The sequence below is a fragment of the Anoplopoma fimbria genome, chromosome 19, assembly GCF_027596085.1.
Source record: "Anoplopoma fimbria isolate UVic2021 breed Golden Eagle Sablefish chromosome 19, Afim_UVic_2022, whole genome shotgun sequence".
Lineage (NCBI taxonomy): Eukaryota > Metazoa > Chordata > Actinopteri > Perciformes > Anoplopomatidae > Anoplopoma > Anoplopoma fimbria.
This window is the reverse complement of record NC_072467.1, coordinates 4233901-4259304: the sequence shown is the minus strand read 5'-3', so window position 1 is coordinate 4259304 and position 25404 is coordinate 4233901.

The following is a 25404-nucleotide window of genomic DNA, read 5'->3' as shown; positions in this document are numbered from 1 at the left end:
GTAAATCTCACAGCACAGCTCAATAATGAGTGGCTGATTAATGACCACGGTGCTCAGAGGGCATCTTGTTGTGCTGTGGCTTACTACAGGGGCTCACCCCAGCCAGCACACAACCTACACACATCTATACACTCACCTGTCCTCTCACACCATGTTTTCCTCTTACTTCACGTTTCATCACATTTATTAACCCTCGCTGGTTTAACTTACAACCTATAGGCCTTCATTCAACACAGATGTTTTGACTTGTTATGACATTCCCATCCCAATGTCACAGAAGGTCAGTGAGCCAGCATTCACAATATCAGGACCCTGAAACTGAAGCAGATACATGGAATTGGACCATCATACATTTTATTATTTTATACACCTGTGCTTGTCCTTCTGTGAATGTCTTCAGTCAAAATGTCCTTTTGTCCAAGAGAAAGCTAACTGCAATCTATAAGAGTTGCGTATATGAAGCTGCTTTTCTTTTGTTCTGTGTCTTTCAAATGAAGCAACCTACTGCAATACAAACAATATTATTGAAGTAAACATAAACAGGATTGCATTGGGTTTCAATAGGCTGCTCCATCACTACACATTTACTCCCAGAGAAACCTTCCCTAACCACTGTGACAGCCTGAAAACACGAAAAAGGAGAAACATCCAGTTGCTTTGTGTGATGGAAAAGTCCTATAATCGTGCAATTACATAGTGAAAGTGGAAGTTTGCCAGATGGTTTGTATTTGTTTGTTTGTAAGAGTGTGTGTGTGTGTGTGTGTGTGTGTGTGTGTGTGTGTGTGTGTGTGTGTGTGTGTGTGTGTGTGTGTGTGTGTGTGTGTGTGTGTGTGTGTGTGTGTGTGTGTGTCTCACATGTGTGTATTGCACTTTCAAACTGTAATGTGTGACACCACACAGCTCAGCAATCAGCTCTTGGAAATCTAAATGGTGAGCCACTGGCAGCCCGCCTCATGCTCTGACTTGTGGGATGTTAAGTGGCTTACCAGCTTCCCCTTGAAATCCCATGAAAGCCCAGTCTCTGTCATCACGAGTCTAACTTATGCTTCGAGCCTTGGGATTCAAGATGGTAACCCACTATTGTTGAAAGCTAGAGACGGATTACCAAGAAGAACACTCTAAGGGGTAGCATCTTCATCAAATATAATCAACATGATTCCTACTTTTGCCAAGATGGCGATAAGGGCTGTGATTAAAGAAAGCTGTGTCAGATATGCAATGGATGCTTTAGCCCTCGAAACATAGAATAATTCACCATGGCATTTAAATTTTCCACAGCTCCAATCCCCATTTTGCACACACATGTGGAGTGACATTCAGTGTCATGATTCATGTATGGAGAATTAGCCTCTCACTTGACAGTTCTCGTGGGTGGGAAAATCTGCACTTAGCAGAAAATCAAACTGTATCAGTGTTTTTTCCTCTCAAAAGAGATCTCTAAAGAAATGGCTGCAGTCAGTGTGCCTTTACAAAACCACAGATGCCTTTACTTTGAATGGTGAATAGAATGAAAAATGGCACAGCACCAATTTTGCCAGGTAAGGACAGACAACATCATGTTCAACTGCAGATTGTAGTGTGAAAAACAACCACTGAGAGACTGTTGAGCCCAGCAGCTGGAAACCAGACCAATTAGTAAACTACAGGGAGTGTTTAGCCTCATTGTGCAACTGTATGGCCTAAAAGTATTCCAAAACAGATTGAGTGGAGGTATTAGTAGATATTTGACACACAACAGCCGACATGCTGGAATGCACCAGGAAGAAAAATCTTGGCAAATTCAGGAAAAAATTGGCATATGGTGAACTCGCTGCTATGTTTTTCTGTCTGCAAAGAAAATATTTGATGTCTGAGTGAAGGAGTGAAGGAGGGTGCCGTCATCTAATATACATTACCACAATAAAAGTACCCTCTGGGTTGGGAGTGAGTCACTGCCCCAAGCGAGGGAGTTCAAGTATCTCGGGATCTTATTCACGAGTGAGGGTAAAATGGAGCGGGAGATGGACAGGCGGTTCGGTGCAGCGTCAGCAGTGATGCGGGCGTTGTACCGGACCGTTTTGGTGAAGAAGGAGCTGAGCCGAAAGGCAAAGCTCTCGATTTACCAGTCCATCTACGTTCCAACCCTCACCTATGGTCATGAGCTTTGGGTAGTGACCGAAAGAATGAGATCGCGAATACAAGCGGCCGAAATGAGCTTCCTTGGTAGGGTGGCTGGGCTCAGCCTTAGAGATAGGGTGAGGAGCTCAGACATCCGGAGGGAGCTCGGAGTAGAGCCGCTGCTCCTTCGCGTCGAAAGGGGCCAGCTGAGGTGGCTCGGGCATCTGATCAGGATGCCTCCTGGACGCCTCCCTTTAGAGGTTTTCCAGGCACGTCCAACTGGTAAGAGGCCCCGGGGTAGACCCAGAACACGCTGGAGAGATTATATATCTCGTCTGGCCTGGGAACGCCTCGGGGTTCCCCAGGAGGAGCTGGAAAGTGTTGCTGGGGAGAAGGACGTCTGGAGGACCCTCCTTAGCTTGCTGCCCCTGCGACCCGGCCCCGGATAAGCGGAAGGAGATGGATGGATGGACAATAAAAGTAGTAAAACCAAACTTGTTCTCCTCTAACATTAAACTCATAAACTTAAACTTCAGTCAAATATAACAATTTTAGGGCTGAAGATATCACTCCAGCCTTAACGGTAACTGTAACTGAGCGTCTCAATCATCCGCTACTGCGGTAAAAAACATTCCTGATACAGTGAATGTGACTCTCTCTCTTTTTCAAAGACTGTCCAAAGGAAATGCCTGTTGAGTGTTGCCAGGACACAATGATTGAAGCAAGTGGTCTGGCTTTGCGAGGCCAATAAAATGTATCTCATGTCATAAAAAGTATTGCTAAGGATGACTCCTTTATGGAAGGATATTTGATGTCAAGGTTAAAAAAACCTGAACATAATGTCTGCCTCAGCCCTTGCTTCATTTCGACTGTTACAGCCACTGATATTAAGATTTTATTTTCCAGGCAGGTCACAAAAGAAAAAAAACTGTCTGGTAAGAATTCAGCATCTTGAGGAAAAAGGTGATTGAATTTATTTACAGACTGACTCAAAAACTATAATTCAAGGATATGTCACTGAAATATTTATGCACACAAATGTCTCTTGAGCAATGAATCGGTCTGCTTGTGGGCGCTATTGACAGATGCAAAATTAGATTTTCTGGGTGGCAGGCTGAGGTAAATGGCGCTTGTGCTTGTACAGCAAGAGGTCGGAGAGGTCGAATAGAACAGGCTTCATGTTCACTTTACACTTTAAGCATGGGTGCAATCCATCTTTTACTCAGGTACGGATTAATGAATATGAATTGTGTGTGATATTCCTTTCATTTTATGGGCTAATGATGGAGATAGATTACAGGAGGTTGTCAGAACAGGTCTACTACACACATGAATACACACACACACACACACACACACACACACACACACACACACACACACACACACACACACACACACACACACACACACACACACACACACACACACACACACACAAATGCAAGTACATACAGTATGCACATACTCACATAAAGACTCATACTCATACTGTATAGACACACACATGCGCTGATCTGCAGTGTCACAGACAAGTGATCAAAAGGAAATTGCAGTGTGCTTTGGGAACCCTGATGGGAAGGGGATGAAATTAAAGAAGGTGCTTAATTCAATGCGACACATCCATTTACACAAAATAAATGGCTGTTACGCACGTGTACATAGACTTTAGAACCCACACCAGGATATGTGAGGAACCTGGTGGGTCGAGATAGAATAGAACATGTGATGTGTAGCATGTAGTCCAGGTTTCAGTCTATTCAATCCTAGAGTTATCAAGCAGAGTAGAGCAAGTCTCACTTGACTAAATTCAAACCCCAGTCTGGCTGCGAAACATGCTTTCATATAAAGCGCACATTTATATTCAGTTACTCTGCACATATACAACTCTCACTGAGAATGCTTTCCCATTTCAGAGTCTAATGTGTTTTGATCCCTTGCGTTTCCCAATGCAAATATGAATCAGGAGCAATAGGCTCCTGGGCAGGTGATGCCGAATTCTCTGTCTTCCCACATAAGACTCCATGTGCAAAGTGAAATAGATTAAACACACAAATTAGAAAGTAAACCTGCCCTTTTGCTGGTGATAACCCAAAACTGGAGCAATGAGCTTTAAGAAAAAATGTTGGAGTGGAAACAGACGACCTGGAGTGATGGCATCAGGAGCCAGAACATCTGTCAGCGTGGACAGATTTATATGAAACACACATCATTTAACAGGGCATGACTATACTATTTTGGAGGGAAGGAAAATATGTATAGTTGTAATAAAAGTACAGAAATATCATCAGCCTCATGCACTTAAAGTATCAAAACTAAAAGTACTTACTGATATATTACTAGATATGTCATCATTACATTGTTAATATTGATGCCTCAATGCATACGCTGCATTTAACAGTTAAAGCTTCCTGAGGTGGAGCTAGCTTTAACAATAGTATACAGTTACAGATATTTTAATCCAGTGGTTCTTAACCCAGGTTTAGTTGAGTAAAATGTACAATATTTTGCTCTGAAATAGAAGTTCAAAGCATAATAAGGAGTGTACCTCAAAAGTAGTTACATGAGTTACTTTCCAACACTGTCTGAAAGACTTCACAGTGTGAAGAGAGAAAGAAACAGAAGAAGAGAGACAAAATCATGAATCATAACACAGCGGATGGGCTTCCTGGAATGATCACCAATACCCATGCAATTCTATGACACTTGTGCCTGGGGAAATGCACTTTAATAGACAGTGATGCTGTTTTTAGTTTAGTTTATTATTTGACATTAAGAGAAGGAGGACATCTGCAGAGGCTCCTCGGTCACCAGGGATTTTTTCAAACTACTATTGTGTTTCCTGGCAACAACTATTGTTGTTCCATAGGAACAGTTGGTGTCTTGGTCCGGTCCTTGAGATATATGATAAACAGGTTATGCTGTGCAGTTACTACAGAAATTATAAATAATCTGACACTATTATACATTATGCATTCATTTCTCATTACTCCTTTCTAAATGCTAAACTCTGACAGTATTCATCCACTGTGGCTGTGAACACAGTTGCAGCTGCTCTGCCAGGCTGTGGCTTGAGCTAAGGTCGAAGCTGTGGCTGTGGTTATGGTTATTGGTAGGACTACGGCTGCTGTTGTGATTGTTTCTATTGTGCTACATGGCCATAGTGGCTAAACTGTGGCTTTTACTTACTGCTGCTATTGACATATCCTGCATGTAGTTAAGTTGCAATTTGATGCGACGGGTCACTGACTAGATAACCCAGCATGATCTTTTGTAGACATTGAATCACACACTACTACAAAAAGTAGAAGGATAACACCATAAAGTTCAAGATATTTCCACGGTGGCCCTTGTAATAGCAAGAACACAGGAGTCCCTGTGACCAGACAACACCATACCAACCTGGATCACAAGCTTAGACCTCAAAGTTTCCCATTAGGGTGAACGTGTGTTACAGAACAGCTGTTGCTCTTCCTTTAAATGTTTTCATGTCGCGCATAAAAGGTCAGCATAATCACCGTTTTATTCCTGCTCAATTAAAAAAAATGTTAAATTTTATTTTCTTTCTAAAGGCTTGAAGGGAATAACAGAAATGAAAAAATGCACACATACACACACACACACACACACACACCCCCTCATCATCTCTCCCTCGCTGTCTTTCTAACTCTCTCTATTTCTCTGCCCTAATCCCTTGTTCAGTGCGAGGTGTTTTATTCTGTGCCTGTCAGCAGTTTGAAACGGCAGGCTCATATCCATTCATGGCATTGTGTTGTACAATTACACTGACAAATGCTTGAGTGATTTTCTTGGCGGTGTTTCATTAAAAAAAAAAAAGTACAAGGGTGGGAAGAGAAATAGCTGGAGAATAAAACTGTGTTTTTCCACTACAGGGTCCCTCTCATAAATATTGTAATTGTCCAGTGATAGAAAGAGAAAAGGCAGCCAGAGATATTTGCAGTTCTCTGGTTAGCATAGGACGCCTTAACTTGTCTGCAAGCTGAGCCTGGGAGATAATACGGTAATATCTAAACAGTATCTTCATCATTATGCCCTCCCATAAAGGGATGACAGCGCAGTGTAAAACATGCAGATTTAGCAGACAGAGCTCCATGAGGAGAATTATAATTTTGTGGTAGTTTTCGCCATATTTTATCTGAAAGCATTCTGTGACAAACATAGAATATTCTATACAGTCAAAAAAGTCTGTTGATATGTGTGTTTCAGCTGTAAGTCTGAGTTGTATACACATTTTAAATTACAGACACACACAGAGACGGGTGACAGGTTGTCTAATAGGACACAACATGATTAGTGTTCATTTTTTGGTTTCACTGTCGTAGCATTCAGCAATGGTTTCTGTCATTATTCCAGTTACAGTAAGCTAAGGATTTGTGTGTGTGTGTGTGTGTGTGTGTGTGTGTGTGTGTGTGTGTGTGTGTGTGTGTGTGTGTGTGTGTGTGTGTGTGTGTGTGTGTGTGTGTGTGCGTGTGTGCTTGCCTCAATGTGTGAGAGTGTCGGTACTGGCAGCAAATGTTATCTCTAGAATAAATGAAATGGTGAAGTGAGTTGCGGGGCAATCCTAAAGATAACACCGAGTGACAGCCAGCAGAGAGGTGCTAGGCATCTCATCACCTTTATCATCATTTTATATGGCCTTGTTACCCAAGCTGCAGGTGAACACAAGTGCAGTATCTACACTAACACACACAGACTCACGCTCACACTGGCAGGAGAGCAAAGAATAACACGACAATGGGTAGAGGCAATTATGATTATCTTTAACATTTCCGTGTTATTGTAGTGCTGAACATTGAGATGCAAGGCTACATCCCACCACTGTTACATGATTAATTAAGATGCCAGTCGAAGGGTTATTGTGGGTTGAGCTGATTAGCAGGGTCAGAGGCTTCAGGCACCCCTGCTCTACTGAACTAGCACTGTTAGCAAAGCAGCAGACCAGCAAGACAGAGTGCAGCAACCACACACACACACACACACACACACACACACACACACACACACACACACACACACACACACACACACACACACACACACACACACACACACACACACACACACATAGATATGCTTATGAACAGAGCCAGACAAATAGAGACACTAACAGAGGTGCACAGGTGTGTGGACAGACAGGCTGACAGACACATAAATACTCTGAGAGAATGGCACAAACATTACTTTTCATGCTAATTAGCTGTCTGATCAAGTGGCAGAGACAAATATAGGTGGCAGCCTACTGGTGGCTCTTTCTAGGTGAAACACAATGTGCAGTCCGCTCTCATACTTCTTTAAACAACTAATGATGTTTTGTGTGCTACGTGAAATGCTGATGCTTTTTGTTCTGTTTCAACAGCATATGTGAACAACAAAGGCAAGGTCAGACCGGAATATTCTATTCTATTCTTCTCTCTACCTCCCACTTTATCTTAAGTTTGATGGCACCTTATCTCTTTGTTCTTTAATTACTGTTAAAGAATAGTGTCATGTAAATATTACATTCATATGTATAAATGCACACATACAAATATCGAGCACAGTATATTTTGTTCATGCTCTCACATCACACTATCACTGTGCACATTGCGGTAAATGTTATGAGTTCTCTTTGAAGGTCAAATACTCCGGTCAGGGCGTTCTAGTGCCTGGCCGTACGATGGAAAAGGAACAGAGACACATAAAGAAGGATGAGCTCATGCTGCAGAGAAACCAGATCAAAGAAACCCAGTTTCACTAACTGATAAGGCCTTCAGAAAGTCTAAACCAAGAGCCGCCTTCCTTTATTAGGGACCTATCATATTCATCTCATAAAAGTCTATATAACATGATGCGCACTCTGTTTAAGCGCCTTTTAGTTGCTGAACTTCTCAGTACTGCTAGGCCCGTGCACGTATAACTGCTGGGCGATATACCCTGTTATCCTTCAATAAATGTCACATTTGTTTTAAGATGAATCCGGTGTAGAAGTCTCTCTTGTTTCCACTCAACAATAGTTTGGGGAAATGCGCTTTTTAATTTCTTGTTGAGAGCTGGATGAGTGGATCGATAAAAATCTAGCGTGATAGCTTAGCTTAAAGCAAAGTGTAAAACTCTCCAGCTAGTGGTTTTAGAGGGTGCCAGACCTGGACTCCTGTTATCACTGTGAGGCTGCCCGGCACACAATGAGTTTTTTTCAAGGTCAATAAGTCTTCCCCGGTAGGATGGGTCCTTCCAAGTCCGATCCTACAGAGTCAAGACTCCTTCCAAACAAACGAAGAGCACACATTAAAACTGTCAAGTTTTTACCCCCACTTTGGAGTGGATCCCTTGATGGTCTGGTCTGGTTCCTTTGATTTTATTCATTTATTTATTTTGGTTAGTAAATTATCATATATTTACGTGTACTTTAATTGGCATTAGTATAATTTATTTTTTTCTTACCTTTTTTATTTTCTTGCATCCCTCCTCCCTGCTCCATTTTTAAGGTATTTGTGTGAATGTGTTTGTATGAATTGGGGATATTTGTGAATATGTACAATACATATATATACATACGATATAATGTATGTGTAGGTACGTATATGTATTCAATACCCCTCACTCACCCAATATCCTGACACACACACACACACACACACACACACACACACACACACACACACACACACACACACACACACACACACACACACACACACACACACACACACACACACACATTTCACACGTACCCATCTGCATCCATTTTTCCTCTCATACCTATCCGTCTGAAACAGTGTTAAACTCCTCAAAATAGTTTTTGTCCCACTTTGTTTTATCTGTCTTACTTTGTTTTATCCCCAAAGCTGTTTGTGGGTTTATGTACTTGTCTGCACTTGGTTTGTAACCACTTTATCACACATTTAAAAAAAATATTAATTAAAGAACAGTAGAGTGAAAGTGCCAGTTTGCACTTTATTTATAATAATTAAGTACATTAAAACTGCTAGTAGGCATTCCTCAAAACAATTAACACAGATCATAAAAAATGTTGGCCTATAAAAAACAACAACATATAATTAATATGCTTTCCACACTCCAACAAAAAACACAGCAATTCTACCTCGCCGTTTGTAAAACAAACATAAACAAAATGAAACTCACACTGTCTGGGTAAGCTCTTTCCACTGCTCCAACAAACAACCACTCTGGTTTGCTCGAAGTAAAACCATTATTTACCACGTTAGATATGAAAAAAATCTGGTTTGTGGGTGTTTTTAGGATGACGTAGCGTCCTTAAAATTCAGCCTTTGAACGATCCTTCCTTGACTTTGAGAGACATCCAATGTCTCTCTTTTTACTCTTTGTTTTTTATATAGATTCAACAAATATGACATAACTTGTTAATGAGCGAGCTTTTGTGACCTATGAACAGAGCAATGCTAGCAATTTCCTCTCGTTTCCAGTCTTTGTGCTATACCACTTAGCTTCATATTTACCGGACAGATATGAGAGAAGAATCAATCTCTAAATCTAACTCTCGGGAAGACAGTGAATACGAGTGTTAACTAAAGTGTTGAACTATATTCCAAAAAATGATAGCAGCCAGGTAGGAGGGTGTTGTTTCTGAATGATATCGATGAAGAAAAAACATTCAATGTTTAAATTTGACAATAAGGAGTCCCTTTTTGCTCCTTAAGTACAAGGCCATCTTAATGTCAACTGCAAACATCAAAGTTAAAAAACACTTTATCATCTCTATCGCCCCAAAGGCTGTGAGTTTCAGCTCAGCGCTTAGTGGCATATATGTTCCCATAGGTGTTAGAAAACAAATGACCTGGTGTAGTATTATTTTGATCCTCTGAGGGTACACCAACTGTGTGTTCATGTTCCCATTTTTTAAATCACTCACTCTTTCTTTCTTTCCCTCCCTCCCTCCCTCTGCTCAATCTATCTCTCTGTCCCATGGATCCTCAGTCATTTTTTGGTCCCTGGGGGGAAAAGTGTGGGGGGAGGAGGGGGAATCTAGGACACATGAAATATTAAAATCCTTCTTGGGAAGTCCTCATCGTCAGCATATGTTGCTCTCATCTCCGGTTCACTCTCTTTTTTTTGTTCTACTTCAGCTGCTTCCTTTGTTACTATTCCTCCCACTTGTGGTGTCAAAGTTCTTTACATTCTCATTCAGACTTCTCTCACTCATTCACTCATCCGTTCCAAACCGAAAATAGGTCTCTCACCTTTACAATTACTCCATGTCTCTTGAAGTGTTTTGTTTGCTGTAGTGGCACGTTATTCACTTGAGGTCTATTTGGCACCATTAAGCCTTGGCCAGCAATACCGCCCCCTCATAAATGTGCCTTCATGTATTTTAATATGTGCTGCTCATTACTTTGTATTCATGCAAGGGATTTTTTAATGTGATGTTCTTGATAGTTTAAAATATTAAAAACCCAAAAGCCGATATAATTAGGGTCTCTAATTACTACAAGATGAACCAAACTTTAGACTTTTGTGCGACTTCCTTAGGTCTCTCATCATTGATTCCTCCCATCAGCGTGTCTACTACTGTGCTCACATCTTTGGTATTCTTATTAGGTCCTTATCCATGCTACCTTGTTATTTTCAGGTGGTTCCAAGAGTGAAAAATGTCTGCTGCTTCGGGGTACTGAATAACCCACTTGGGAAATGAAAAAAATATGAGGGAGAGAGAGAGAGAGATGAGAACAAGAGATGGCCCATAAAGGTAAACTGGGCAATCAGCCAGACATTTAAAGGCTTCCTTTACGGGGACATAGCTTCATCAGATAAACAGGTGTGCCGATGTAGAATGCCAACAAGCAGCTATCCGACCTGAGGGATTTATAGACAGAAGCCATTCACTCCGAGTGTTGTTTGACCTTCAGGAGCAATCTGACACTCTGTTAAGCCTGCCCCACTTAGTTTCATTTGGATGTAATTGGCTTAATGGCCAGTAGACATGACGGAGTGGAAAAGTTTCCTCCTAAGACGGACTTGTTCATGCTGGGCATGCTGCTCTACCAAGAGGGAATCTTCACTTGGTGGAGTGGGGATGGAAAATGTGTAGCTGTTTGTTTGATTGGGACCAAAAGGGAGAAAAAAAAAAGTGATTTTCCCTCCCGGGGCAGAGCAGTTTCCTAAACACATTTGGAGTGTTTTTCTCAAGTGGCTCAGCAGCAATCTGTGTGCGTGTGTGTTGTTGCGTGAGTGTGTGTGTATGTGCCACAGCTACATTTTGTTGATGATGCTGTCACTGTTGTTGGCATCTTGGATGCGTCCCAGAGTCTCTCCAGGCAAAAAAAAAGGGGACAATATATCTCTTCTTGCATCACACACACACACACACACACATGCACACACACAGCCTCCTCCCTCCTCTCTTCTCCCATGTGTGGCCTTGGTGGGCTGTCTGGGCTCTAGTAGGAACAGAGAGTGTGTAACTAAGCACATCCTGTCAGACAGTCATGCTACCTTCCCCTGGTCCAGACCTCGCCTTCCCTTCATGCTCCGTTTGCCTGTTATTCTCTGGAGGCGGCTGCTCTGAATAAAAGGCCCTGCAGTAAGGAAGGACGATGTATTACATTATAGTTACACACATCAGCTCATCCTGGTCCGGTCTCAAGGTGAACAATGTTAATAGGGAGATGATTTGTTTTTATATATAATGTGGGATATGAAAAGAAGCAATCAATTTATAAAAGATCTAGCAGACTTTTAAACAGGTGTTTGTGCATCATAAGGCAACACAGTTACTGGACTTTAGATGCAAGTTACCAATATGGTTGTGGGCTTCCAAGACCAATTTCATTGCTCCATTAATTATCTGTATTTGTTGCCAAATGATGCCAGAGCACATTTTAATTATTGGGAGCACACCAGGTTCATTCATTCATGACCAAAATGTTCCCTTAGAGGATGATGGGCATTAGGTTACATGAGACCAGTGGAATGGTCATATCCTACATATCCATGTCACCTTTCAATTAAAATTAGATCTTATAACCACAACCTTTCGAACAGTTCTATCCATCCATCTTCCGTAACCGCTTATCCAGTTAAGGGTCGCGGGGGTGCTGGAGCCGATCCCAGCTGTCAATGGGCGAAGGCAGGGTACACCCTGGACAGGTCGCCAGCCTATCACAGGGCTGACATATAGAGACAAACAACCATTCACGCTCACATTCACACCTACGGGCAATTTTAGAGTCATCAATTAACCTAAGCTGCATGTCTTTGGACTGTGGGAGGAAGCCGGAGAACCCGGAGAGAACCCACGCTGACACAGGGAGAACATGCAAACTCCACACAGAAGGTTGTCTGGCCCGGGAATTGAACCCGGGCCCCTCTTGCTGTGAGGCGACAGTGCTAACCACTACACCACCGTGCAGCCCCTAGTTCTAATAGGGTTAATTTACAGTATTTAGGCAGTGTATATGTGTCCGGCATGTATTAGCTGTCTTGTAACAATTACAAGCAGTGATGGGAATTGGTTGTATGATAAAACTGATTTTTCTCACTCTGTTATTTTGAGGAGTACAGTACTGAAAGGCACTCAATACCCAAGCAATTTCAAATGTTCTTGAGTATTGATGAGATTCAGTTAAAAGTTGGATTTTAATTTTTTCAGATCAAAGAATGGAAATGTCAAAATGTTGTCGTCCTTTACTGACTCCCATTAATGAGTCTTTTTCTCTTTCCACTCAGCCTTCCCCCGAGAGGGCTCTCACATGGAGCAGTCCTTACAGTTACAGTCTGCTTTGCTTCTGCAGGAACCCTACGACACAACACCCTTAAAGCTGGTGGGGAGTCATTTTCTTTCTCAAGAGCATGACCCAAATTTCAGCAGCTGGAGTCTACAGAGATGTTTGAATGAGATCATATGAATCAAGAAAATGAACCTGCCATAAATGAGAATTGGCTCTAATCCTTTGCATTTCTCTCTTTTTTATGTGCTGCAGAACAGTGTCAGAGAGTGTTAATGTGCACGGTCATAAAATGACTTAAAACCACATGCATTTCCATCATATTTCCATGCCAATGCTTTAAATTAGCTGTTATAAAAGTACCAACAAGATGGATCCCGAGGAAGGAGCCGAGATAAGCAGAGAGAAAATACACCCTTTGAGTAAATCAAGATAAGTTACAAATGCTAAGTAGCAATTTCCGCTTTCTAATGAGTTTTCGTTGATATTTCCTTTAATCATGTGTTCTATAACAATGATAGATGTAAGCTAAAAAGATGTCTTCAAATTCCATTAATTAAAGTAATTAGGAGCAATTAGCCAGGTAGGCAATATTTGGGTTTGTAATCTCCAAGTTCCTGGTGCTTTGATTCGGATTCAAAAGGAGCTTTGTGTTGAGCTCCTTCAAATTAGGAAAAGCTGTACGAGTGTTTGGTACGAGTGTTTACTGGCCATCCTCCTTCGGAGGTGTTCTCTGTCCGGCCACCTGAGCGGTGCCCATGGGGCTGACCCAGGTGTATGGTGGGAATTCATCTGTCAAGTGGCCACAGGGCTCATACAGATCATTCTGTCATCCCTCAAATCTGAATAACCAGCTAGATAATGAATATCACATATCTCAAGCCTATGTTCGGTACTACTAAACGACAAAAAAATGCGTTGTGTTTCTATAACCTTCAATAGGAAAGGCATGGTGTCCATATCATACTAATTACAACATCATTACATGTATACATACTCTCAGATGCTTATTTTGCATTCAAGGTGTCACTTTCAGACACATTAACTTAACTGTGTCTGTGTCTTTCGCTCATCATTAGCAGAATTACTCATTACCCAAGGGTATAAGGGCCGCGGTAGCTGATGTAACAGAGGTTTTGGTGTCACATTGAATAAATTTGACTAATGATGACAGTGTCACAGTGCACCAACAGAGACATATTTGTGTTTGGCTCCCCATAAGGAAACAAGTGTCCAGGGACAGTTCACTCAACAGCAGGGGTAGCATGCTTGTTAACATCCACATAATTAAGAGTATGTACTTTAAAGAATAACAGACACCGCCGCGTAAACTAACATATGCAAAAAGCATGTTGTGTGGGCATGTAAACACATATCTGGCCTAATTGGAGTCCCTTGATTGGGTTAAATTGGTTAGAGGGCTCCAACTGGGAACCCCGTGCTAGGAGGCTGTTGCTGAGGTGGTCGTGATGGTGGAAGCTAAAGAAATTGAGGGTAGCTACAAACTAGTTGTGAGCATAATATTAAAGATTCAAGCAGCTGAAATTCCTACGCAGTGTCTCACCTTTAGGGACAGACAAGGAGCTGGATGCTGCTGTATCGAGAGGAGGTAACTCAGGAATCTGATTAGGATGCTTCCCATACACCTTTGTGTGAAGGTATTCTGGGCTCGTACAACTGGGAGGAAACCTGAGACAGACCCAGAACATGCTGGTGGGATTACATATCCCATCTGGCATGTAAATACCTTGGGATTCCCCAGGAGGAGCTTGAAGCTGTGGCTAGGCAGGAGGAAACTCTGCTTAGCCTGCTGTCACTACAACCAGGACCCAGATAAACAGCAACATGTGGAAGAATGCTATGTGTGTGGGTGTGTGTGTGTTGGGGGGGGTATCTGTCTCTTTCTCTCTGTCTCTTATTTTGGGGGCAGGGAATTCACACAAAATGCAAGCTAAATTGCAATTGACTCTGAGGCAACTCATCATCCTGCCTCCTCACTTATTCAAATACACACACAGACCAAGTAGACATGCAGAAATGATGTAATATTGCAGGAGACAGAAGTTAGAGGAACAAAAATAATTTACATTTCTTGACGAATGGGTATGCAGGTAAATTATCATTGGCCTCACAGTCAGTATTCAAGATATAATTAGTGTGAAAACAAGCATCATGGACCATATTACCTTTCACTGAAACTACCCATGAACTAAAATAAATTCAACTCAACTCAATTAAAATCCTACAGTGTCCCTCTCTACCCTTTCTGGTGCTTCTCTGTTTCTATACAAAGGAGAGCCAGGCGATGTTTGTAATCTGACAAAACAAAATTCTCCATAGCAATCTAATCATATGTGGAGCATCAGTCTCCTCCATTTCCTTACAACGAGCGAGAGAAAGAGAGTGGCTGCAGGGGACTGAGATAATCACAGCAGTTTTAACAGCATCACTATTGCAGCTGCACTGCTCTGGAAAAATGTGTTTGTGTGTGCTGGAGTTTTTCCTGTACTCATCCTTTACAGTCTGGTTGTCCAAGCCGTCTACTGGCGGGAAGGCAAACAAGCTTCAATCATGCAGCAAAGTGAAAGTCAATATATTCATGAATGGATTTGAGTGAGGTGCCTAAGGCCTATAAAAATAATGGAGTGTGTAACATTATTCCCGGCACCCCAAATGGAAACAGCCTTAAGGGGGAAATATCTCGCATAAGACAGCTTCACTAATCCATGCACAGCGGGGAGCACAGGGGAAAGAGGGTGCCATGCGAACGCTTACCTGCGTCGGGAGATCGGCAGCCAAGTTTAGAATATTACAAAGCTTTGCCTCATTACTATTCTCCTCTCCAACATAAATATCCCCTGTGCTGCATGGGTGTGAGTGCAATTTTTGTGCATGTGTGTGTGGTAAAATATAGTTTTCTTCTCCCCTGATGAACCCATGCTCACACAGCTCTCTTATTTGCATGCATTAGAATCTTCTGTGCAGCCACAAACAAAGGGGCTTCAGTGCTTATCTCCTAAGATAGAACAAAGGAACAGTAAAGTGTGAGGGACAGTAACATTTATGAGATCGATCCAGCTTATGGAACTCTTGTTTTTTTCCAAACTGGGTGTTAGGGTTAGGGTTAGGGTTAGAAGAAGATGAATTGATGATTATGTAAAAAATAAGAAAAAGAAACAAGGTCAAGGGACTTTTCATGGCAGCTAGTCTTAAAAAATATATATATATATTCTCACTTAAGAGTCAGGCATGACGGCTTTTTGCAATACAGCATGCTATCGCACCTAGCCTCTTGAGTTAGGTTGTCTTTTAGAGTCAGTGTCAGGAGGGCCAAGAATGACAGAGTTGTCACAAATAGAAAGTCAGTCACACACTGTCACAAACACAAGGACACGGTCTGTCTTCATCCGTCTTGCTTTAACAGATGTTCACTTTCTTTTCCTCCTTGCTCTTGTTGACATGTTTGTTTGTCCTTCACCTACTTGAACTTGTGGAAGTCTAACTGTGAAGTGAAAACTTGATTTATTCTTTTGTGCATACAACCGGAAAACTGAGTGGCCATACTCGTGTACGCTACACATATAATGGCCACATACATTTGATGGTTGATTTAGTATTATATTTCTGTAGGTGATACTACATTTAAAAAATCCACAAGTATGCTGAAAGAATAAAGTTATGTTTGTGACAATAACAATAATGCATTGCACCACCTACTTTCTGCTTTGATCCACAGAAAATGAAACACACATTTGTATTTCAGAAGCTCTTAGAAGATCATTTTTTTTAATAACACTTTGTTCAACTGTTTGCATTTTTAAACCCTGCTCACACAAAAAAGTGTTAAGTGCACTGACAATTATAGGACTGTCACAAAACTGAATAGAGATGGTAAGAATACAAATGTTTTTCCTGTCTCCCTTGTGACTCATTGGCTTCTTGTTGCAGTTTGACAGGTCTGTGGCGTGTCTCCTCAGTAATTTCAATTTCACCTTGCTCTTCATGACAAAACAGAGAGCCATGTTGAAGCTATGCTCCTCCGTGCAGCAACAGTATAAAAGGATTCTTCAATGGACATGAGAGACATATTTCTGGACAACTTTTTCAGCATATGCACCATTGTGGTAACTTACATGTTATCCAACTCCTTTACAGTAATACATCCATGTGGAAACTTGCTAACTAACACATTAACATTAGCATGTTTTTAGCATTTACCTCACACCAACACTGTGCCTAGCTACACAGAGCTGCAGTTTTCTTCTTAGGTTGTTTCCAGGAAAACAATCATTGCTTTATACTTAGGCAAATGTGTTGTCGGCCTGTTTGAATGTATGTCTGATAACATGAACATGTCATGCAACGACTCAACATACAATAGAACAGTGATTATCCATCTTAAATTCCTTCTGAGTTCTCCCTCACTCAGGTTTTATCTGTCCCTCTTTTCTAACTAGGTCAACCTATTCCCACCTCACTCCAAAACACTGTTGTATCACCATCTATCTCCATATCACCATATCTGCTCTGTTTCATTGGAAGAGCTGCACCTTGGTATTTTGTGGTTCACACTCAATGCTTGTACTTTAGAACTTTGTGTTTCTTGCAGCTTCCGACTGTAGTGGGGAGTAACTTTGTTAGGAGCACTGAAAGATGTGTAGAAGTAAAATGATCTGCAAAACCCAGTTCAGTCCACCCTCTACTTAATTTTTCCAAATATGCTTTCCTCATCCATGCTATGATGCCCTTGTAGTAGTTCATTCTAAGAATCTCCTCTTCTTTGTTCTCCTTTTCTGTCATGCTTCCCTTCTATCTTGCTTCTCCCCCTCAACTTTTTCCCCTTCATAAGTCTGAATTGTATTGATCAATACTAAAAGCACATTCCATCTTTCTCTCCTCTCTATGCCCCTTTCTTTCCCCTATCTGTGTTGATCATGTAGCACTTTTATTCTTCCAAAGTCTCCTGTCATGTGTCGAATGACAACATTACACACTTCTAAGAAAAAGACATGGCAAAGCATTGAGAGATAGAGAGAGAAAAGGAGAAGAGTAGAAAGTGTATGAACCCCCTACAGGGCAGCAGTGAGCAATGGGCGCCCCCCCTCTGAGCGAGGTTCTGGGGTTGCCTGTCACTGCAACCTATCTGGTGCCAACACACTCTGCCTTTACACTCCATTAGCTGCAAAACTATCTGTGCCTGGTGTGACATTCTTAGTGTCGCTAGCAAAATCTCCTCTTGTTTGTCTCTCAGTCCCATCCTCTGATTCCGTAGCACTAAATGGGATAGCGGCACCTTATTTAATTTGGTGAAAAATACACAATTTAGCACAATGTGTGTCTGCAGATTCATTTTAAACTGGCATATGCTGTGCTATTGTCAGGTGTTTTGTTTGGACAATGCTATTCTTATTACCGCCTCATTTTTTCGCTTTTGCATTATGCATGGGGAAGCTCTTTTTATGGATTCAATTGTGGTTTTGTAATTGCTGTTACTTGAATCACTTTGCTGCTCTATTGTGCTAGCTGTTTTCCCACAATGTCTGTATGCCCTGATTCTTTAGAGTAAAGTATAGTTTAATTAATTTGATTTGAATGGAACAAGAGTATAGCCAAATGCTGCTTTCAAGTTATAATTTAGCAGTGTTTAGCAACCGCATGCACAGTCTTACACAAGCATAAAGGGTTTCCTAACACTTCTTAGGAGGGACATCATTCCTTCCTTCCTTATTTTGCCAGCTGAGCACTTCCCAAACAGTGTTGGTGTTACCACTCCAGAAACACAGTTCAGTTCTTTGCTGTATTGCATGAGTCAGCTCATTGATGTCAATAGAGGAGGTTTAGTACAGTGATACTTTTTAATTAACATTGTTTACATTCATCTTGCATCCACCTTGCATTGATCGTGCAAACAAGGCAGCTACTTGCCAAGGAGAGTGGACAATTCCCTGTCCCCTAAAAACTAAAAGCAACATATCGACCTTCACATCCCTTATTAGCCCACACATACTAACCCCCACCCTCTCCTCCAACCCTAACACACACACACACACAAACACACCTCCCTCCTGACCCATCTAATCCTTAATTACCATGTCTAATTAGGCCCTGACAGCAGAGGTCAATCAACTAATTACAGAATCAAAGGATGAAAGGAAGATGGAACAGAGGACCAGTCAGTCAGAGACCTCACAGCCACAAATAAAACCTGAACATCACCATCCTCTCTTTGAGCTCACATATCGTACATACTGACCACCTCTCGACCTCAACTGAATATCAAAATACTCACGCACTCGCTTGCAGGCATGTTCAAGCTTCAAGAGCAGAAATATTCCTTCACATATTCGTGCACACTTGCATGTCAGGCTCTCACACACATGATGTGTGACAGGAGATTCCCCAATAACGTAGCTTGGCCTCGGGCCTCTCACTCACAGCTGTCACTTCCAGCCTCGTCTCCCATCGATCTACAGCCGGAGACGCATGCTGGGTACAGCTCAGATCAATCCGGTTGTGTGTGTTTGTGTTTAAGCGATTGGCCAGGTAATCTTGTATGTTCTTTTTTTTGTTATTTGACTGTATGTATTAATGCACGTGTAAGCATCTGTGTATCTTTAAATATGTGTGTGCAAATATAGTATGGGAGTGTACACATTATTGTGTGTGTGTGAGAGTCCTGTGTAAGGTTAAGGGCTGGATCGATATGTGTTGAAGTATCTCGTATTTTATATCCACATCAATACTAGGATCAGTGTCTTAATCAGCAATGTGTATCTGGCTTGGAAACAGGGTCTCCAGGGAAAGGCTGTTTGGAACGCCATCACAGCTTTGACGTAGGCAGCCCCACAATCCCCCCACCTCCCATCATCAACGGTGCATTTATGAACAGTGAAGCAACTCCAGGATGCCGACAGTTTATTATATACTCTTCGGAAATGCTGTCTACATGATGTAACCTCTCAGATATTGGATCTATTTATAATATTTTAATAATTTCATCTTCAGTGCAGTGTTTTGCTCCTACAGGCTTGTTGGCAGGCTTGCCAGTAAGTTAGTTCGTCACCATCGAGTTTCATGAGCATAATAAGGGCTGCCTTACAAAGAGAAGATCAAAAGCTGGAAAAAACAAGGAGCAAAATGAGGGCTGTGGTTTCCTACAATCATATAGGAAGAAACCCAGAATTTTTTTCTCTTACCTCGTCCATCCAAATTAAAAGAAAAGGCTGGCAATATTTCATGTTATTGTCAATAAATTCAATGAAAACTTAAAAAACAGCAATGCGTTATGTGCCTTATAATTTCTGACTTCCCAACCCTTTCTGTGGCTGTCAGCTCCAGGCCATGGATTTTTCTTTTTAAAAAAAAGGCTCAGTGGATTACCAAAACATTTTTTTGCAAATGTTACTCAAAGAGAAGTGCATTTGTTGGGAACTATGTTCTGGTCACTGGTGTGCCAGTGACACGCCGCTTAGTTCTGTGGGGTTAATAATTGTTTTTGAAAAACAACAGAGGTCTGACACAGAGGAATAATTTCGGTAATACTTGTTGGTAGAATCAGACTATTATTGCATTTTTTAATTTCATGGATTTTGTGGACAATAAGAAAAATACAGAACACCACCTGATTTATCCTCTGATTTATCCTCTGATTTATCCTCTATTCTAAGTGTTCAAGTAATCTCGCCCATCATCGAACCCCAAAAAAAATCACTACCATTCAGTTGTCTCTTGCTCCAATCTCACTTTTGATAGCAAGTTAAATTTACTTGCAGCATGCATTGGCCTTTGTATATTTAAATAGCTTGTAACTGACACAGTGAGAAGGGCCTCATTAGGTGAAGTTATAGCTAACACTAAAACATTAATGTCTGGTTGCGAGCTTATTGTAGTATTTTCAAACAAAAATGTCACAGAAATTAAATCAAGTGTGCCAGAAGTTGCTTTTCAATCCAGCAGAATAAAATTGTTTTATTTCAGTAACTTGTATTTGTTTTTTTCTTGTGATTGGCAGCAGGCCAGAAAGGTAAAGAGAGAGGGCATAGCGGCAGGTTAACGCCAACACGCACTCTTCCCTGCCTAACTACTGCAGTCAAGAAGCCCAACTGTGTGTGTTTTGTCTGCAGGCTGTAAGTTACAGCTGTTAGATGCTTAGCTGGCATGGGAATGAACTCTAACTCAGGCTGCTAGCCGGAACTTTTTGAAGTTGGTTCGTGGGACGAGTAAAAACACTGAACCACGTGTGAAAGTGAGTTGGAATCGGCTGGATTAAGGGTCAGATTGAGCCCACCTGGACCGGGACAGCTGCGTGGGTCATGTGATGAAAACACGTGTTGGACTGTTTACATGTCACAGGGTCAGACAGCGCACCTGAGTCCCCCTGACTAGGACCAAGTCGTCTCTACAGACTGAAGCAAACTGTATGTTGATCTTTATTTGTCTTAACACTGAGTGAAGAGGATTACTTATAAATCACACAATGTTTCTATTTATTTTGCCATCAGAGCTTCAATGACAAGGCACCTTAGGTTAATCTGCTGTGAGGAGTATCTGTGAATGTTAAAGGGACATCACATTCACAGACCATTGGATTTTATTTAATGATTTGTTAAAAAAAATTAAAAAAATTATAATCCTTGCCTGGTGTAAATATGAGGTTATGTGTTCAGTAGTGTATGTTACTGTGTGAGGGACACGGCTAATCTTACATTATGCTGCAGCAAACTGCTCAATATTTTTGGTGCCCAGTTATGGCTTTTATTATCTCTTTATATAGCCAATGACTGTCTTCTTGCTTCTCACTCACTACTTTTAAGGGCCTCCAGCTGCTACTCTTAGTTTTGGCACTATTGTATTTAGTGTATGATATCAAGACTTAGAGGCCATTGCTTGATAAATGTAACCGCTTTGTTTTTGAATTTGAATGAAGTCTGTTTGACAATGCTTTACACAGTTGGTTGTATTCACTCAATCACACAATATAGCAGTGGTCTTGTAGACACACCTGGCAAGGGTCTGCACTCTACTGAGAGCACCTTTCTAGTATTGATCTTGTAGTCGTATCATTGTTTTTTGATGTTTGTAGTTGGGCTTTTTCAATGTAGTTGTTTCCCCCTTTTTCTAAAGTATTATAGTTGTTTATGGTTCTCAGTCATGTTGGACTCTCCAGTGTCCTTGTCCTTATGTCTTCGACTTCCAGCAAATGCCAGCATTTAATATATCATTTGTCTCAGTTTTTACATGCGGTTGTCTGTAAAATCAAGCGTTTGACACATCTCTAATTTTCTCCCCATCTGTCATCTTTTCCCTCTGCTCTCTGCTCCTCCCTCCCTGCTTTGGAGAAGGGCATTAGGGGAGATTAATAGAAGGTAGTCATGTTACAAATCATCCACTGTGCATTTCCCTATTCATCCTCCACCCCTCGCTTACTCCTCACCTCCCTACCCCTCTCATCATCATCATCTCTCTCTCTCTCTGTCTCCCTTTCTCATTTCCCTCCTCTCATAAACAGCAGCGTGGTCAGATTGCAGGCCAGCCTAAAAGAGCAGACCATTTATCTACCTCTGAATACTGGAAACCTGCCACAGGTGCAGGGGAGCACAATAAGTCTTTCTCTTACGAATACGTGCGCTTTAACTTGCTGCAGAGAGCGCTATCCATAGTGTGCGTGTGTGTGTGTTTGTGTGGGTGTGTGGTGTGTGTGTGTGTGTGTGTGTGTGTGTGTGTGTGTGTGTGTGTGTGTGTGTTGAGCCTTTGCCATCATTTGGATGCAGGTGAGATAAATAGTGATGCTGGGCAACCTTTAAAACTGGCTCCGTAGACAGTCCTAATCCAACACACCCCTTTAGGTCCAGCCAAACTGTTTCTCTTATCATCCCCCTCTGTTTCTCGCTCTCTCTCTCGCTCGCTTTCTCTCACACACACACTTTCTCTCACTGTCTTCTCTTCGTGTATTTCTTCACCCCATTCTTTTGTCTGTCTTGCTTTTTGTTTAACTCTCCCCTCTCCTTTTATTTAAACCCATTCCTGCCTCGTGTCTTTGCTTTCCTGTGCCATCGTGCTGTTCATATTTGTTGTCTTAGCAGCCGCCTCAGCGGGGGTTTTGTATTGGCTGTAATAAGTCGTATCTCTGCTCTGTGCCACCTGTGTCAGCTGGCACTCTTCTGCTTCTGTTTCACGTCACACACTGAGTTCTTAATGCATTTATATCCCGACCGCTGGGAGACAAGTAGGCGTTTGCTCTGATGTGCGTGTTTGGGAGTGTGCGTGTTGTGTATCTTTGTGTTAAGTGTGTTTGTTGATGTGCAGCTGGCGCATGCATGAGCATGGCATCCCTACGTTGTCATATTTATGTCTGAGTCGGTCTTCAGGAATTTCAATGTGATGTTATGGCAGCTGGTGACAGTCCTTGATATGACTCCAGTGCCACCGTAACCTCCCGACTAAGAATGACTTACATATTTACCTGCTAATCCGGATCCATGACTCAAGCTCACTCTCTACTGGGACACAGACACACATCTTGTCATTTTGCCTATTCACTCTAAAGATGCTTTATTTTCAGGCGTGCGTGCGTGCGTGTGTACGTGTGTGTGTGTCTCTGCAAGACTGTTCAAATATCTGTTTTAAGCCAAATGAATGTCCTCCCTATCTTTACTGAAAAAACTAAAACAAGCAGTAAGTCACAGATTTCTTGCTGTTATGCAAGACGTTAGTGATTTGTTCCCAAGTGATTGAAACTAATCCTCAATCTGGTCTGTGGTTTTGGACTTTGATCCACTTGTGTTCAGCAGGTGGCCCTCCGTGTAACTGTGGTTTCTGGGGTGAAACCCAAGCAGGAGTATATCTGAAAGGCTGTTTGGCTGATGAAAGGATGTGATGAAATGATGTGATATCTCTTCAGTTGATGAATTCACAGCTAAAGTATGACACGAGTCAGTCTGCTCATAACTGACTGAATGAGTGACAGCCAGGACGTGCAGCCTCTTATCAATAGCACACTCTGACACAGGGGACACTCAGAGGCCATTTCAGAGGGGACGTATGTCCCCCCTGAAATGGGGGGATGTATTATCTGTATTATCTTTTATCTGTAGAGAATCTGAACGTTCTCCACTTTAATTTGAGGAAATGTGATGGATGTGTGAAAGGAAATAATTCATTCTTTTTCAGGAAAGTGTTGTAAAGATTTATAATCAGGCATAATGGTTAGAAACGGAAATGGTATGCCGGTATGTGCAAATGAATGTTGTTGGCTTCCTTCTGTCAGAATGGCGCTCGAAGCTCCCTGCTCACCTGCAGGAAAGGGTCTGCCAGAATGCCACGCTTCGTTTCTTCTGGCTAATTCCAGCCTATTGATCTGTCCGCTGGTAACACGGAATGAAGTGGAATACACTAATTTGCGCATACCACCCACATTGCAAAGCAATGCAAAAAAAGACGTTTGTAAATCAGTAAAGATTCCTTTTAAATTTCTTTCAAACTAACATACAAAATAGCTCAATAACTCATTTTAATAGAATTTATAGAATTTATTTTGTGTCAAATATCTACCACATGGTAGCGCTAGTGAAAAGTCATGGGATCATCAAAGTCAGAAGAAATGTTGTTATATTTGTAGAAATACATCTTTACATACTGTCAAATCTCTTAATCAAATGCTCTGACAAAAAAAGGAAACACCTTTTCTGTGCCTTTCTACCTGCCTACCTGCTAAAGGTGTTAAAATGTTTAGATTCTAACATTTCTGCGATGCGGATATGAACGACTGCATTGATGCAGTGAGAGAACATAATCAGGAGATTGATACAATTTTAGCTCAGTACAAGTCTCAACTGTATTTTGCCGTCATTTACTGTGTTTCACGCTTGTTTCTCTCGTCTCCTCGATTTGCTATTAGGTGAGCTAGCATTCTGTGTTTCTGTTGACATAGCAGCGGTGGATGAGAGACTAAAAAGCAGCTTGAAAAAAAGCTATCGGTTTTGTTTAAATGTTAGTGCTTGTTGTTGAACAGATTTATTGATATTATTGACATTTTACTTTTGAATGTTTTATTGCACTTACAGTAATGAGCTGGTTGTTGTTAACTTGAGTAATCATCACTTCGCCTGGTTCACTTCAGTGTCTCCACCACGGCCTCTCTGTTCACTTCGCTTCGTTTGTTTGTTTCCGTGTGTGTGTGTAGTTGTAGGAGCTCAGGCCCGACACATGCGTGATATGTATTAACGTGCGAAGTGATTATAAATTAGCCTACACCAAAAAGTTTGAGTACTGATAAAACAACTTTTGACCTTTTGAAACTTTGAAGGCAGAGAGACGTTGTGCCTGGTCTTCTGTAAGCTGCTACTTTGACAGCTGTCAGTGCTAACAATAGTCATGTTTGATGACGTTCATTATGATACCTTTTAGGTTCATAATGGTACTTCTGTTAGAGTGACTTTCGAGGGAAACTTGAAGGGACGGGTTGCCAAATTGACAACTTTCTCTCAAGATTAAGCAACTTCTGGAGCTAGTGCCGCTAGCTACTTTCATTGGAAAAGAGTGGGCAACCCTTGGCTGTTTTTGCGGTTGGAAATCTAGCTTACTCTACTAGTTTGCCCAGTGTTAC